The sequence below is a fragment of the Cnephaeus nilssonii genome, assembly GCF_951640355.1.
Source record: "Cnephaeus nilssonii genome assembly, chromosome: 6".
Classification (NCBI taxonomy): domain Eukaryota; kingdom Metazoa; phylum Chordata; class Mammalia; order Chiroptera; family Vespertilionidae; genus Cnephaeus; species Cnephaeus nilssonii.
This window is the reverse complement of record NC_137077.1, coordinates 90,304,339-90,310,338: the sequence shown is the minus strand read 5'-3', so window position 1 is coordinate 90,310,338 and position 6,000 is coordinate 90,304,339.

Sequence of the window (6,000 nt, the reverse complement as noted above, 5' to 3'; positions counted from 1 at the left end):
AAAAGTAAATTCACATCCCCAAGCTGTCTCATACATACTTGAGTTTTCCAATAGAATATCAGTTTTTAAATTTACTTTTTAAAAAATATATATATTTTATTGATTTTTTACAGAGAGGAAGAGTGAGGGATAGAGAGTTAGAAACATCGATGAGAAACACTGATCAGCTGCCTCCTGCACACCCCCTACTGGGGATGTGCCCGCAACCAAGGTACATGCCCTTGACCGGAATCGAACCTGGGACCCTTGAGTCCGCAAGCCAACGCTCTATCCACTGAGCCAAACCGGTTTCGGCTAAATTTACTTTTAAATTTGTTAAAATTAAGCACCTTAAGAGTTCCTCAGTGGCACACACAAGCCACATTTCAGGTGCTCAATACCTACACGTGACTAGTAGCTACCAGAACATCGGCCTCTCCTCTCTGGGCCCCAGGTCCACCACTCAGCTTCCGCTTTCTCCAGTCACCCATTTCACCCAGATCCTGCTATGCCCAGCATCTCTATCCAGACACACATGACCCTAATGCCACCCCTTCTTCCCTGCACCCCCATCTCCAGCCTGCAGGAGGCACCCATGACTCATACCCATCACTGGTTCCCCTGGCTCACTTTTGACCTGGTCCTTCTAGCTAGATTATCAGCTCTGTGCATAAACATTAGCATGTTGGAAAGCCAATTTGCATACTAATTACTTCTGCCCTAGTCAAATTCACACAATTTCAGGATCAGGAGGCATTCTCCCCTCACTGGATGAGGCCCCAGGAAACTGGATTTTGTCTTCCTGTCACCTACTGGAAGAGGTGGGATTTCAGTATTTGCTTGTTTTAAGAGATGGGAAGGAGGACCAGAAAAGGTACCTGAGCATGGGTGGTAGTGTGGGTGGGGGAGAGGGTGCCTGTGTGGGGGCTGTGGGAGTGGGGAGGGTGTTTTACATATGGTTCATTCGTTGGAATGATCTGGTTGTTAAAGAAGCACCTTAAAGAATTATTTCACAGTCATATTTTAAATTTTTTATAATTTAAATTCTTTCCCTCAGGCTGGGTTTTTTTCAAGCTTCAGATCATTTGGGGGGAAATGGCTCTATTTGCACAACCCCACCTCTGAGATTTAGCCCCACCCCGTATGACCCCCTCCTTGCTATGCCCTGCCCAGAAGCCTCTGCTGGGCATTTGCCTTCCCCAATCATCCCACTTTGGCAGCCTCCCTGCCCCCTCCCAGCTCTGGCCTCCCCCTTCCTGGGAATGAGCCTGCTGTTCTGCTGCTGAGAGGCTGGGATAATCCTCCCTGAGCTATTTCAAGGATAAGTCCTACTGCCCTGTGCCCAGCTCCCACACTACTGGGATTTCAGAGCGGTAGACACTATGCCACCAAGGGAGGGGCACAACTCTGTGATGCCCTGGGCTCAAGGTTCCAGGTTCCTTAGAGCATGTCATGGTCAGTGGAGTTCATTGGCAGCCTGGGACCCTAAATCTAAGAGCTGGGGAATTGAGAACCAGCAGTCCTGGGTCTTCAATCTTTGCCTTGAAACACACACACACACACACACACACACACACACACACACACACACACCTCTTCTTTCCCCCTCACCCTTCACTTTCACACACCAAACCTCATTATGACTTTCATAGACTAAGCACTTTGCCTTCATGGGGGGACTTTATTCTATTTTTAAGTCCTCACCTGAGGATATATTTGTATTGATTTTTAGAGAAAGAGGAAGGGGAAGAGAGAGAGAGAAACATCAATGTGATAGATAGAAGAACATCGATGGGTTGTCTCCCGTATGTGCCCCAACTGTGGATTGAACCTGCAACCTGTGTATGCCTTAACTGGGAATCAAACCTGCAACCTTTTTGGTGTAGGGGATGGAGATAGTCCGGTAAGCCAGGGCAAGTGGAATAGGGAAACTGAGACAGATAGCTGAACAAACTGACAGAGCAATTTACAGCAGACACAGAAGGTCACCTCCCTAGAAATAACATCTAGGCCTCAGCTGTATTTCAGCTCCAGACCCAGAAAAGCAGCAAAACCAGGTAGGCAACACCAAGACCAGCTGTGGTGCCTGATGACCCCCTGACACTGACCAATCAGTGAAGACCACAGCCTGGGAGGAGCACACCTAGAAAACTGATTAATACTCTGCTGAAACCCTGCCCTGAGACCCCTCCTCAGAGTCCCACCTTTGAGAAAGAGATAAAGCTTCAAGACAAAGGACCCAGTGTGTGCTCTCCCTCTGGGGAGCCCCCACCATTCCGTTTCCCCTCTTCTTCCCCCACTTTTCCCCACAGACATGCATCTCCTAAACCCTAAGGGACCCCACGTGACTTGCAACCCGGCAGCACTGTGCAGCGGCAGCTCGTCCCCCCAACCTGTTCCCAAGGACCCTTCCCTCCGACTTCCCAGAGAGCTCGAGCAGCCCAGCCTCGCTCTCCTCTTGCTTCTTCTATGCGCAGCCCTTTCTTGTCTCACAGCCCCAGCTTTAATAAAGGCTCCCTCATAGCCATCTGGACTCGAGTTGTGACGTTTTCCTGCACAAAGACAAGAACCCACACAAGGGCCAGGTCCCCTTTCAGGTAAAAGGATGGCACTCCAACCAACTGAGCCACTAGGCTAGGCCAGGAACCTTATTCTATTAAAAAATATTAAAAATTATTCTTTATGCTGGCTCACAGATGAATATGTTAATATTCTATATTAAAATATCTTCTTCAATCCAAAGTTCATTTTCTTCTTCTGATTTTAATTAAAATATTTTTGTGGGCCCCGAAGTATTGTGTCTACTGTGACTAATGGATAAGTCGGCCTGCCTGTGGCCCGTAGATGCTCCCCCTTCTTTCTCCAGACATGGCCCTCCACCGCTGTAGAGGAGGCCAGAATTAGGGGGGAGGGGAGCGGGGGAGGAGAGCTGTAAGGTCCTCACATGGGTCATTCTGGGCTCAGAGAAGGGCACGAAAGTTCCCTGTCCCCTCCCTCTGAAAATGGAGACCTTCCTCACCTAGGTGAGGCAGGTGCTGACCAGAGAATTCAGTTATGGTTTCATGAAGTCCTTCCTGGTCCCTCCATGCCACTGCTTAGAGATAAATCTGAGGGAGTCCAAGTTTGGCAACAGGAAGAGATGGCTCAAGTCTAGACTCCTTACTATGACATATGAGACCCTCTTAGAGAGGTAATATAATATAATGGATAAGAGTGCTTAGAAAGAGATGAACCTATCTGACCTTGGATAAGGTCTTAAATCTCTCAAAGCCTCATTTTTCTCCAACTGTGCATATGAATGACAGAATCTTTCCCTCACCAATTTTAATAAGTATTAAATATTGTATATGTACATGTATTTTACACAATGAAACTCTATACACTTGTTAGGAAATAGGTTTGTTATGCAAAACAAATACACACAGAAGATCTCCTGCCTCTTCTCCACGGTTCAGGTACTCTGTCACAATTGAGATTATATACGAAGGCTCCCCAAATGGTACCTTGTATTGTGGTCTGGTTCCTATTTACTTCTCTAATCTCATCCCACCCCTCTCTGCCTTGAACTTCAGCAACACCAACCTGCTTATGGTCTCGTTCATTTCCCACTACACACTGAACTGTACATTTTCTCACCTCCTGACCATTGTTGCAGAAACTGGCTAGCTCTTCCTCCTGGGCATATAGATAGACTATCTTTCCCAGCCTCACCTAGCCAATGGAATGGAATGCTATATGCTGCTTCCAGGCCTGTTCCAGCAAACCTCCCACATCCTCTTCAAGCTCTTTCCCCTTCCAACCTTGGAAGCCCAGTGTTTGTTTGTTTGTTTATTATCAATTCCCTCCCGAGGATATTTTTCTCATTGATTTTTAGATAGAGTGGAAGGGAGAGGGAGAGACAGAGAAAGAGAACCATCAATGTGAGAGAGACATATTGATTGGTTGCCTCCCACATGTGCCCCAACTAGGGCTAGGGATCTAGCCTGCAACCCAGGTAGGTGCCCTTGACTGGAATCGAACCTGGGACCTTTCAGTCCTTGGGCTGACGCTCTAATGACCAAGGGAAACCGGCTAGGGCTTTATTTGTTTATTTATTTATTTATTTTTGTTGTTGTTTTTGTTAACCCTCACCCGATGATATTTTTCCCCTTTGATTTTTAGAGGGAGCAGAAAGGTGGAAGGGAGGGAGAGAGAGAAAGAAGCATCAATGTGAGAGAAATGCATCAATCAGTTGCTTCCGGCACCCACCCTGACAGGGGCTGGGGATGGAACCAGGAATCCAACTTGTGACTCTTGGGTGCATGGCAGATGCTCTAACCACTAAAAAACAAAAAACAAAACAAAAAACCAACCAACCAAACAAACAAAAAACCAAAACAAAACAAAAAACCAACGACCAGGGCGGAAGCCCTATGTTTTAGATAGTAGAGACATTAACGGGTCCCTAAATTAAAATGTGAAGCAAAAGTCCCAGCTGGGTGGTTCAGTTGGTTGGAGCATCGTTCCATACACCAAAAAAGTTGATGGTTCGATTCCCAGTCAGGGCACATACTTAGGTTTCAGGTTTGACCCCCAGGAAGCAACCGATGGATGTTTCTCTTTCTCATTGATGTTTCTCTCTCTCTCCCTCTCCCTTTCTCTCTCTCTAAAATCAATTTTTAAAACAGCATTAAAAAAAAAAAAAGACAATTCAAGCCCTGGATGGGTAGCTCAGTTGGTTAGAGCATCATCCCGATGCACCAAGGTTGCAGGTTCCATCCCCAGTCAGGGTACATACAGGAGGCATCCAATGAATGCATAAATAGGTGGAACAACAAATCTATGTTCCTCCCTCCCTCTCTCCCTCCCTCCCTTTCTCTAAAATTAATACATTAAGAAAAAAAAAAAAAGACTATTCAACCTAACTCCCCAGAAGGAGGGGCAGGGAAGGAGGACAAAACTCAGGAAGTATTAGGAAGAAAGTAGGGTTGCCAGATTTAGCAAATAAAAATATCACATGCCTATGTGATTTTCAATTTCAAGTAAGTAAGAAATAATTTTTTAGTTTAAGTATGTCTTGTGCTTAGTTTTGGACATACATGTATATGTATATATATATGTATATGTATATGTATCCTATCTAATAAAAGAGTAATATGCAAATTAACCATCACTCCACCACACCAACAAGCCACGCCCACCAGCCAATCAGAGCGAGTATGCAAATTAACTCAACCAAGATGGCTGCAGCCATGGAGCGAGCAGGAGGCTTGGGTTTCCCTGGCAATGGAGGAAGCCAAGCTTTCCACACACCCTGGCAGGCCCAGGCCTCCACTCAAGGGTACAAAGTTTCGATTATAGAAGGTAAATAAATTCCAACAGAAATGGAGGCAGCCACGGAGCTGGAAGAGCAGGAGGCTAGGGTTGCCCTGGGTGATGGAGGATGCCAAGCTTCTGCAGCCCTGGCCGGCTCAGGCCTTCACTCCAGGCTACAAAGTTTCAATTGTAGAAGATAAATAAATCCCAGATACCAGGGCCTCCGCTTGGGTCGCCAGGGGGCACGGCTGGCCTGCAAACCACCACAGGCCCTTTGCCCAGGCCCCAAGGGAACCCCCACCCTGATCCAGGACACCCTTCAGGGCAAACCAGCTGGCCCCCACCCATGAACCAGGCCTCTATCTTATCTAATAAAAGATTAATATGCAGATTGACCATCACTCCAACACACAAGATGGCTGCCCCCATGTGGTCAAAGATCCTGCCCCCATGTGGACACAAGATGGCCAGCAGGGGAGGGCAGTTGGGAGGGACCAGGCCTGCAAGGGAGGGCAGTTGAGAGGGACCAGGCCTGCAAGGGAGGGCAGTTAGGGGTGACCAGGCCGGCAGAGGAGGGAAGTTGGGGGCAAACAGGCTGGCAGGGGAGCAGTTAGACATCAATCAGGCTGGCATGGGAGTAGTTAGGGGGTGATCAGGCTGGCAGGCAGAAGCGGTTAGGGGCAATCAGGAAGGCAGGCAGGCGAGCAGTTGGGAGCCAGCAGTCCT